Below are 12,651 nucleotides of genomic sequence, written 5' to 3' on the forward strand. Positions count from 1 at the left end.
ACTGGAAATGGAAAATAAGGTGCTGTGAAGTCATAGCCAATGGCAGACATGCTAAGCAAGGCATGTTTCCTAGACCGGTAACACAGATCTCTCAGTGAAACAAAAGACTGATAAAATCAATAAACCATATCATCATCCCCTCTCTGCTGGGAGGCTCCAGGTCACTTGAAAAAAGTCTCAAAGTCGCAGTTAGAGTTAGTGTGGGTTAGGCTGATCACAAAAACCCAGTGCGAGGGAATGTCACACTCTGCTACCAGGTGATTATTGATCTCTAGATGCAGTGAAAGCTGTGCTTATTAAATCTCTATGAGAATCCATGAAGATGTAAGAACCCCAGTAGCACAGGCAGAAGTTTCAAAACTTTTGAGAAAACTCTGACATGCTTATACCTAGTCAGAGAGCCAAGAAAGCCAGGATTCATGTTGTTCTACATATGCAGCTACGTGCTGTCATTGGAGTGCAAATTTGGAAGAATGTAGGTCCCTAGTTTTTAATAAAAGAATATCAGTTCCCTACAAAGAGGTATCTCAGAATGCACACTCTTGAATCTGGCAATAAATCTGTCTTCTCAAAGTAAAACACAAACCATGAGGTTTTATCCATAGTTTAAAATACCACGTAGTTCCAAGGATGTGCTCCTGAAAGAAATGAAAACAACTGTGATCATCCATGGTGAAAAGCCTTAGTAGGTTAATTATAGTCTCTCTTTCCAATGAGGAATATATTTGATGATATTTGGGCTGAATTTTGAAATGTTAATCATGATTCTCCAAATACGAGATTCGCATTTGCTCATGCTGCGCATTGGATCTCTGTTTGAAAGAGAGAGGCAAGAAATACTTATCAGAGTGAATTCATATTATGGGCATGTTGTTCCAAAACCTGCAAGGAGAACAAAGATATTACTCTGAAATTAAATGCACTACCCTAATCAGTAAGCCACTTCAAATTGAGTCTAAGAATAACTGTACTTTCAGTCCTCTCCTGCCTTTTCAGTTTTTTAAAAACAACTACATATTATCTTTTATGATGTCTGTATTTTTAAACTAGAATTGAGTTTTAAATATTTAAACAACAGCTAAATAACATTGATATGAGCTGATGTGGAGGAATATTCACATCTGGGAACTGCCATCATTGTGTCAATAATAGTTTAAAACACCAGAGAACTTGTCTTGCAAGACATAAATCTTTAATCAACCTATGAACAGTTTGTTATACATTAATTCATATTGAAAATGGCATTCCCATGTCAGAACCACACAAAGACAGGCCTACCACCACATGGCAACCATCTGCACATAATCCAAGTTACCATTGTTTAGCAACAGCCTGATAAGCTAGAGGTCCACTTAAATGTGTATAAGAGCCGTTTCTTTTCAACACATCCTAGTTCTGTCAGACTGACTTTATGACATGAAAAAAATGTAACAAGATTATGCTGCACAGCTGGACAGCTCTCCCAGGCTTTCAAAGAAAAAACTGTGTAAAAGTTATTGTCAAACACACCTGTCCGTTCCATTTGCTTATATGTCGGTGCACAATCAGTCTCTACAAAGCTCCTACTTTGTAGAGCACCTTGAGACACAAGGCTGTTTTAGACAGCCAGGTTCTATTTCACATGAAGTTGATAAGATGATAAAAGTAAAAGCATCTTTCCTTTAAGGAGGTTTGTAGCTATTAAAGCAGTGAATAAAGACCGTACTTGGTCTGAATTTGCTCAAGATCACATACTGGGAGATAAAGAACTCTAAAGTCACATTCATGTGCAAATGCCCACATTAGTCTTTGTAGTTTTGAGCATTACTCCTGCTTTCTTTTACTTTTCTCCATTATAATTACTTATCATTCAAAACAGTAAGTATTCCTGCCAATTTTACTTGATCTCTCATCATTCTCTGATGTAGAGGTGCTGCTGATATGCCTGCAGGACCTGTTAAGGCTGAGTGAGATTACTTTAAACAGCTTGTTCACTCCTGTTTTGTTGCTACCAGAAGGTTGTGATGGGCACTTGTGTCTGTTCCCTAAAGGCTTTCGTGAGTGTGGTCTTACATCTTTCACAATGAGGTTTTACATCTTTCACTCTAGTAGTCTCACAGGTGAACATCCTTGAAGGAACCATCAAGGAAAGTATTTGGGGTTTTGTACTTGCCATACAAGAGGAGGCACATTCGAGGAAATAAATAATAGGCACCTCCTCCCCATATCACACACACTAACAGTGCAGTGTTAGAGTATTTGAAAGATGTGGGATATTTGGAGTTAAGATTATTTGGAGGATACTGGACCTCTCCACTTTGTAGGGGCAGTTAAACTCTTGTCTCCCACCTCCTAGGAAGAGTGTGAACCACTCCAAGGTATACTTGAGGGTTGTTCTTAATCTCTCCTATTAGAGTAGGTCCACTTTACATGAAATATCCACCAGGGTAAAGACAGAAAAAACAGGCAAGACAACTAAGTTCCTATCCCTTCTCCACCAAAAAGTTTAGTATTCTATGCAATGCTGAACATCATTAAGAAGAGTACTTGAGAGAAATCCACTCTGGTGTAACACATACAATAGTGGTTACTGAACTTTGATGTGAGATATGGGTTCAAATCCCCTTGAATTGCAAGAGAATTGAATCTGGGTTTCTCACATCTTCAGAAATTCCAGTCCAGAATGGCTGGGTAGGGAGAAGTAAGAAAAGAGTAATTTTTCTGTCTGGCTGTTTAGTGAATAATGTGTGTCACTTCTTCATGCTTTTACCACAAATTTGAAAAAATACAGTTGTCAAAGCTTGTCTTTTTCTTTTGGATACAATGTTTTGGTGAGTTTAGGATTAAATTTGCTGATAGTTTTGACAACTGTAATAAACCCCCAAAATATTTTTCCTGGTTTCATTTATAGTTTAAAAAAAGAGAGCATGCAAGGATTAGATATCTCAAGTTTTACTTCCACAAAAATATGTAGGAAGGCAAGGACACTGAACACGTGCATGACAAAAGACTCTCACCTTGACTCCCTCCCCAGCTCTCCTTGCATCTCTTTCTTACTTTGCTGCGTCACAGTTTGGGACCCCTTTTGTCAGCCATCTTTGCTAGGAAGACCTACTGACACACTCCAGCACCCGCATGTGTATTTATCCTGGCCCCATTCTGCTTCACTTCAATGCCAGAGCTAAAAGAGTAATATTCCAGCCATCACAGCACTGGAGTGCAGAAGATACAGAAGTTAGGGCTCATTCCTGCTCCCCAGCTCAGAGTTCTGCTATAGGACTGAGGCAGAAGCAGCCTCAGAGTGAGTTTAAAATGCAGCAAGCAGGCTTCAGAGATCCCATAATTTCATCTTCTGTAAATAGAGCCTGCCCCACCTATTACCGCCAATCTAAATAGACTTCACAAGAAACAACTGGGTGCTGAACAGTATGCATCATTGAAGAGCAGATGTGGGAAGGTAGACTTGCAGAATATATTTTATTAATGTGTGAAGATTTTCTCTTTCATCAATCAAACTATTACATTCTACAACTTGTTTTTCCTTTGCAGAGTGCTCCCTGCAAGGCACGAAAGAGAAGGCTCCTCATGGTGGGTTGAAATTCAACCTTAGTATGGTGGGAGACAACAGTGCTTGTCATCATGATGATCCAGATAAAATCCAGATTACTTTCCAGAATTCCTTTGCCCTCCCTGGCTAGCGGCGGGCTGGGCAGGGAAGGGTTTCACACCCAGATCCCACCACCATGTGCTGATATTTTGGCCAGCTGGCAATGAGTTATGATAACTGGCTAGGTACTGCTGCCTCTCAGCTCAGGGGAAAATCAATGAAACGGCTTCAGAAATGGTTCTGCCCTCTTACAGCTCCTCCTGGTATGTCAGCAGTGCAGGAACCATCCCCACAGACTCACTCAATGTACTGCAGCCAAGAGATGCAGGGATGTAGCCTATTTCTTTATCAGCTGTTTAGGACCAGAATGAAGACAGGCACTGAACTGAGAATAAAAAAAATCTCATTTTTCTTATGCTTGTCTCTCCCCACTGCTGGCAACCAGACAGCGTTGAGGAGGAAAGCACTAGATTTAAATTTTTTAAATAATAAACTTTGGATTTATTTTTACCTTTTACGTATGTAGTTTTCTAGGATTATTAACAAACATGATGTAAAGCTCCATCATTTAATTCCATATTAAGTACCCATATCAGACCTAAGAAGGGTTGCTTTACAGGTTTTTAAGCATGCATTACTTTAAAGCTAGTTGACTGCTAGCCCTCTTTTTGTTCTGTATAGGGGTCAGAGGTATCTGCAGCTTTTGTACTCCCAAATGCAAGATTATGTCTAAAATCTATTTTCCCATCTTACATTTCTTTTGTTCAGAACAGTGAAAAACAGACTGCAATAAGATTTAGTACTTAGCGTGACCATGAGTACTATGTACGTTATGTGAAACAAACAGGTCTAGCTTGGATCTGTGACCTCCATAATTTTATTTCATTGTTCTTGTCTTTGCCAAGTCCCCACAACAACATAATTTGATTTCATATCATTTGAATGACTACCAGTATTACATGATTAATATAAACAAACAATGTCTGAAGAAAAAAATAAGACCAGATGAATATAAACACCAGAGGATGATTCATTCTTGGTGTAATTTCTGTGTCAATGGAAAATACACCAGGGATAAATTTGGCCCCGTGACACAGAACTTCCAGGAAACATGAAGCTATTGTAACTAGAGATCTCTGCTGACGTATGAATTGAAAAGCAAAATAGAAATGAGGCAAATTCAGCATGGGCATAAAAGGAGTGAAGCCAGCTCTATTAATTACCCAGCTGAAAGAAAATAAAAGCCTGGATCAAAATAACCTAATGTACAGAAAGGAAAGAATGAAAACATGAGGCAAGAACAACAGCATGATGAGAGATTTGAGAAGCAGCACATAGTAAATAGGATGACTAAAATGGAAAAAGAAAGTGTTTTCCATGACATTCAGCACAGAATACAAATCTTTGACTTCTGAGAAACTCAATTCAGAGAGTATTCAATGAACTACATCTTTCAATAAACATCCTTTATGCCCATTAATAACCAAAGTAATATGGCTTTTGCTAACACCACACATACATAAAACTGTGAAGAGATGGCTTTTGATCTGATGAAATTAGGGTAAAGGTGATCCGTTCCTACATAATTGGTACTGTCATTTTCATCACTTCACAAGGGGCACAAGTACCAGTTCATCTCAGGAGATGCCCCACACTTTCAATTTAAACTCTTATTAGCGTAAAATATAGCTGGTAGAGTAGGGTGCAGAAGAGCAAAGGTCAATATGCATTTTATTACAAATAAACCCATTGTATTGGCACATTTTTTTCCTAAATTTGATAAGAGAGTGTCAGAATCGTCATTAACCCTGCTGTCCCGATCTTCTGCCCTGGGGGAGCTGTCAGAATATGTCACACCTCCCTCCTTCCCTGCCTGCCCTCCCTGCCTGGGTTTGCTGCCTATGGAGGATCGGAGAAGGGGGCCACCCACATCTTACTCCAAGGTAGAGTTAGACACAGCCAAGACATGCACTTGGTGCCCAGGACTGTCTGTAGCAATTATCCATTAATGTGCACAGATTCTACTGTGAAGAGAAGACAATTCAGGTCAGAGAACAGTGGTGAAATTTTGCTTGCAGTTATTTTTAAGAAACCAGCATGTTTTGTTACAATATCTAAGGTTGTTCCTAAACCAAGTAACTTATTAATAGTGTCACCAACTGTACTATAAACCCTTAAATTCCATGCAAGCTGTGACAACTCAAATTGTAGATTCTTTTTTCTGATAATTTATTAAAGGCAAGAAATGGTATCATTAAACACTCAGGTTGACAAGTTCTCCAAGAGCAGTGAGGAGAGGTTTGGGCTCACTCCAGTCATGTATTTCTTCTCCTGAGAACTAACAATCAAAAAGGGATGGGAGAGTGAAGAAGGAAGATAAATCCAGATCTTGAAATGGCCTCTCTCATCCTCATGACAAGGTAATTAAGTTATGGGTTGAGAATTTACCCCTGTTAAAACATGAACCTGTCCGTTCTGGTGAAAGCTGAGTGCATACAAATGATCTCACCAAGCTGTATTCCTAAAAAACTACACCATGTAACCATGAGCATAGCCTCTGTTTGAACTTTATAAGCACAAATTCAATTGCCACAGACAGACAATCCCAAAGACACAACCTAGATGCAAACTGATTTCTCCATGGGATGGGACTCCAGGAGTCCAGTTCTCCAGGATGGGACTAAGTCTTATCATCCTTAACAAGTGAGCTTTGTTTCAGTTGTGTTATTTAAAATAGAATCATCAGAGGGAAGTAGCGCTTGGTGATAGCCCTGTATCAGACTAATATTTAGTAGATTGCAGGTCTGGAATCTGAAATCATTAACAGCCTATTCATGACTATCTTTTGGCCTGTAAAAAACTCCATATAGACATATTTGTGGAGGATTTTGGCAATTATGAACCTATGTCTTTCAAAGTACTAAAATTGCAGTTGCTGTGAGTTACTATATAGAGTTGACTTCTCAAATAACAGATTTTCTAAAAGATAAACAAACAGACACATACAGAAAATCCTTATTGAAATTTTTATCATGGAAATATTTCCATCTAAAACAATTAATAGTGTTCTTGTTTGGCTTTATTGTCATGAATTATCTATCTGTTATGATTGCCTGAACTACAGAAGAGATTTCAGTGTTTAACAAGTAATGTTTATCTCTTCATTTTCCATTATCATATTAATATTACCTAATTTTTAAAATACTAATAAATAAGGAAAATAAGATATTATCCTTGTCAGTCAATCCAAAATAGGACATTTTTGTCCAACAGGAAAACATATCATATGTATGTATGTATAGCTTGATTGATTTGTTCTCTGTCTTATGTTTTGTGAGGAAGACTTGAGGTGTAACAGGCAGGGATTTAGTAAAAGCCATTTTATAAATGAATAAAAGTGAATTATTTCCCTGTGGCAACCACCCTGAAGAATATTACATGAAGAATCCTACATAGTTTGATGTTTCTTTTTACATGATAAATGATGACCATCTGTCCAGGCAGGGATCAGTAGTATGGCTTTTCTTACAAAGTAAAGCAAGGTCAGAAGTTCATGCATGCATCTTTATGTGTCTGAGACGGCAAATAGCACCCTCAATGTATTACAAATGCATCAGTTTGCATCCCTGACGCAAAGTGAAAAATTTGGTGCAGATGATGCTATTTACTACTTGAACGACATAAGCCAATTTCTGTAACAATTACTTGATCCTGAAATCTATCTTCATGTAGACTCTCAACATTGCCAATGAGATACTTGTAAAAATATGAACTATTAACTTCAGCAGCAAAGAATTTAAGGAGTATTGCCCTTCTGCAGACTTCTATCATGGATATGACTAACTAATCAACAATGATCCTTTCTATTTAATAATCCCTAAAAATAGCAGCTGGCAAACAGGGGAACTGGATAGGAAAACAGACTCAAGTGGTTGGGTGAGAGATGGACATAAAGTGACAACTTCAGGACTAGAAGGAGTTAGAGGACTAGTACAGGCACCTGTTTTTCATTCAGAAGGGGAACAGAGATAGGAAAGGAATTTCCCATCAGCCTCCCTAATCTTCCTTCCCTTGTCTGGTTTCCCATGATCTAAGGAGAGAGGAGGAGAGGAGGGTTAGAAGAAAAGGTAAGCAGAAGAGAAAGGGGAAAACATGTTGCTAATTTCTTCCCCTGCTCCTTCCTATCCGCAACACGCAATACCACAGGAACAGTAACAAAAAACAACAGCAGGTACAAAGGATCAAAGTAGGCTAGAAGGACCAAGAGGGAGGTGTCATGGGGATACAAGGGATCACCAGATCCCTTATTATTGCTAGGCCCTGAGAAACTCCTTAGCAACCCAGTCTGCATATAAACATAGACTTTACCATCATCAAAATATTTGGTTGTGTCCCTGACACTGCTAAATATTCAAGGTAAAACCTATCCTATTCCTTTGTAACAATTCTATACAGATCCTTCCACATTTCAGTCCTGGCTTCCAAATTCCCAATACAGGGCATTATCACTAGCTTCCCCACTTCTGCTTACTCAGGGAAATCCTACAAGCATAGGGCTAACTTCTCTGACTGGCCATTCTAATTTTCCCTCATTATTTTTTTTTTAAATACATAACGGGGAATATTTCTCCCACAGTGAATTAACTTGCAGTTTTCTAAACTTCCTGTGTGCCTGTGGTCAGAGAAAAATGTCTTACATGATCTGTGTCAAATTCTCAACAGAGAAAAACAGAATTTGATCTTTGCTTTTAATAGAGATGCAGTGTTACCACTTTCTGTTTTGGATATAGGTTAGCCTGTTTTATTGATAAGGGCTTGAAGTAGTGCACTTCTGTGCCAGAGCTGATTCAGAGTCCAGTGCTCTGATCTACTAATGTAAATCAGCACAGCAACATTGCTGCCTCTTTAATTACTCTCTTTTCCCCCCATCCTCACTCCAGCCCACTGTCATTGCTAGATATGTTCAGGGCATTTGGCATCTCCATGCAGATCCTTTCCACCATGTCTTACCCACATCTTCAGCTCAATAATATTAAATTTCATAACTGGGCTAATCCAATCACAGCTGCAGCAGAAGGAACCTAGAGTATTTGAGGAACTATTGCTCTGGTTCTCAATGCACTGTTCTTGTCTCTCTGAATCACCAGGTTTTTTGTCTGAGGTCTCCTTGCTTTTAGTTATCACATCACATCATAACCAAGCATCTCTTCTCTCTGAGATTACAGTACAAACCTACAGCAGAAGATTAAAATGCAAGAGTCTGCCCTACAGTATTTACATCCCTGACGTCTAACAAAGGTTTCTACAGAGCACTTACTAACTCTCTATTAACTCTGTATCTAGATACACCTACAATGTCACTGTACAGGAGATGTGCGTCAAGAGACAGGATGCACAGCAAGCAGAAGATAACAGAATGGTCACATTAAATTTAACAACAGAAGCTCCTCATAAGTATAAAGCAATATCCCTTATTTTCAACATAATTTTATCTCTATTAAAAAGAACTATCAGTCTGTGTAATCATTATATGAGTAGTGCTGCAGATGAAGCCACCCAAAGGGCTATTTTTTTCTGTATCTTAACTAATTTATTTTGCCTACATCTAATATTCCTCGTATATTATCTTGCCAACAGAAATATGGACATACTGTTCCATACAGGTACGTATGAATTGGTGACCTTGTTAAGAAGTTAGCAATATATTAGCTCCATCTCCTGTGGTTTTGTCATCTAAAGAAATTTATGCCACACTAGTCACTTCACCAAGAAAAACATAACATAGAGAAATTGAGGGAGAAAATTCAAGGAAAATGTGATGAGAAAGAGTAGGGATATCAGTAGAAATCTGATAGAATAAAAATATGAGTACTATTTTCCTTAGAAAGCAGGTCCATAAATGGCTATGGGATTAAAAAATACAAAGAACAAGACTGAGAGATTCATTTTCTCTGTGTCAAAGCACAAAAGTAAAAGGATATTCAATCAAAATAGAATATCAACTCACATGATATTTACTCAAACTTTGGAACTACATTTCCAGATGTCACAAGCATCAGGACAGTAGCAAGATGGAAAAGATTACATGTTCAGAGGTAGCAGAAGAAAATATGGAAGAGAACTAACAGCATTTCAGAGGAGATTAATCTTCATGTTTCAGGGTGTAGTGAAAAAGTGTCTTAACTTTCCTGAGGTATCTGAGCTGGCCACTTTCATAGTAAGACTGAATGGCTGATCAGGCCACCTAACTAGACTGCCATGTTAGGTTAACTCCTAGACTAGTCTTCACCTGCAGAGTAGAAATGTTGAGACTGAGCGAAGTTGTCTTTTTCCTGTAAAAAGCCAGCCAAAACCTACAAATACATTCACGTTTCCACCCCAGTGTTATATCTGCCTACTATCCATACACTGAGAGATCGCATTTTTCTTCCATTCGAATTATTGCAAAAATTCTGTTAAAAAGGAAAGTTAGAAGGACAAAAATAATTTGAGAGATCAAAACCACATGTATACACATATGGAAGGAAGATGCCTACCTTCACCTTCTGAAACTGGATTTGTTGTACTCATAACTTCTGTAGGAACTCAGGAAGAGGTACGTATGCAAGATATGGGACATAAAATGCAGTGCTCTTCATTTTACATGCATTTGGTCTGAGTAAATCAGCCATGTATTACCATCACAAAGAGCTGGAGGGACATCTAGTGGACTTGTTTACAAGTAGGAAGGCCTTTGTGCTAACTTTTTACTGCACTGCTCCACATCAGAGGTGTTCATGTTGGTCTTTCCACTAAATGAGCATATGAAATGCCAGAACAGTACTAAAATCCATGCCATGCAAAACAGGCAGCCAGCTATAAAACACACTGTCATCAACTCTAGATCTGTAGTCCGATTCTCATATCCAAACCAAGATAGAATTTAAAGCCCATCTACAGCTTACTGACACTATTAGTTCAGAACTACATGTTTAAAATACAGACCTGAGGCATTTTAACTATAAATATGTATAATACACATTGTGCCAGCCTGATGGGCCAATATCAAACTAGGCCAATTTTTAAAAGTAGAACGAAAATCAGTTCTGTTGAAGAAGCTAATAGCTGAAAGGAAAAGCCCAACTTCTCTCAGATATAAACTTCTTAATTTATTGAGCCTTCCCAATATGCAGAGTTATACTAAAACCACAGCTCTTGAAAAGCATGAATGTCTCAGGGCAATGGAAACAAAGACTAGGAATAAAACACGTAGGGGGGAAGAAGAAATCTTTATTTAAAATAAAAAAAAAAAACTCATGTGTCTGTCTCGTGATTTTTCTGGAACTTAGCAGATGGCTCTTCAGTCCCTGACAATGAAGGGCCTACAGGTACAGCCTGGAACTGCCTGGAAACCAAGCTATCATCCATTTGAGTTCTCAGATCTGTCATCTGTTTCCATCTGCAAGTTTTGTCCAGGCAGCCTGTGAGGACTTCAGGAATCTCAGTCAAGCTGGTGGTCATCCAGTTCCAACTCAACAGCTGAAATATAGTCATCCTGACACAGATGGGATTCAGTAGATCCTATTTTGTTCATGCACTTCATGCCAATCTGCGTGCCTCGGATCTGTTGTGAGTAGCTTGCTCACTATCCACACCCATATTTCAGTCTGGAACACAAGACAGAAACACAGCAACCCTACACTGAATAATAAAAAACTCTACAAGTGCCTGGTTAAGGTACAGTCCCTGGTGGGAATCTTCCTTTTCCTCCAGTTCTCACAGGCTTAACTCTGGTGTCTCCCAGGTGTTCATGATGCTGCCCAGAAGAGGGAGGGTTGCTTGCATCCAGTGATCAAAGATATTACTCTTGTCCTAGTCTGAGCATAAAATTCACGTCGCATAGGCTAACTTCCAGCTGGCTGCCCCAGCTCTATGCTGGGACACAAAGATAGGAGACCCAAAATGCTGTGATTGAAGGGCCAGACCTTGGGACAGAGACTGACCAGACTCTGATCAGTTTCTAAAGGACAGTCTGTCCTGTCGTAGCAGTACATGCCACAAGAAAGATCAGAAGATCTTTATCTAAATAATGGTAATTTTTCATCACATTAATTAAAATACAATGGAAAACACTACTTTTAGAAAACAATTAGTTTTTCAAACATCTGCACTTTTAACTCCACCCTGCGGCCCAGAGTTCTTGGAGTTGGCTTTGTAAAAAAATCACTAGGATTTCTCTCAGAAGTTTCTGACCTTGCAAGGGCAATTTTCTCCTTTTCTAGAATCATATATTTTGGCTACAAAGTGATAAGTGAATAGAATCAATGTGACAGAAGGTAGACATGCAAACAGGAAAATCACACTTGGAAATTTTACTACATTGTTGGTTGTTTCATACAGAATAAATATTTGGTGCCACAACATTGATGTGCTATAGGAGTACAAATACAGAATGCATTATACACAAATAGGAGGCTGGGATCAATCTAATCTTCAAGTAATTGTGAATTCACATGTCAAAGAAGATACCCTCCTTCAAGAAAGTATACTCTTTCTGTTTGAATGTGTTCCTTATGAAAAATGCTCATTTCAGGTTATTTTGCCATGCATTAATAACATGGACATTTGTAATCCAAGCACATGTTGCTACACATCCTAATGCACCTAATGCCCTTCACATCCCTCAGTAGATTCAACTGTAGGTGGGCTTTCACTTTCCTAATCGAATCCCTGCACACTCAGACAGTGTCTCTGTTCCTCCAAGGTTTGGAGGAATGACCTGACCCTGCTTCTACTTCTATGTTCCTTTATTATGTTTTTTAGTCAGGAAACCTCATCTACTTCTTATTCCTGTCTTTAGGAGACACCTGCCACAATGCCCATGTTGGTCACCCACTAACTCTAACCCATAAGCTCTCAGGTAGTTCATCATGCATCCCTAGGCAAAGTTCATCTACAGTGTGTAAACTCTGTACAAGAAGAAAGCCAAATCTTCAGAAGACTGGCTTTCTGAAACAGCAGTCTGCACAATCCATAAAAGAAACATATGTTTCCTGTTGCACTGATACAGGAACATTGCAACTTCT

This window comes from Ciconia boyciana, chromosome 1 (assembly GCF_034638445.1).
Source record: "Ciconia boyciana chromosome 1, ASM3463844v1, whole genome shotgun sequence".
NCBI classification, from domain to species: domain Eukaryota; kingdom Metazoa; phylum Chordata; class Aves; order Ciconiiformes; family Ciconiidae; genus Ciconia; species Ciconia boyciana.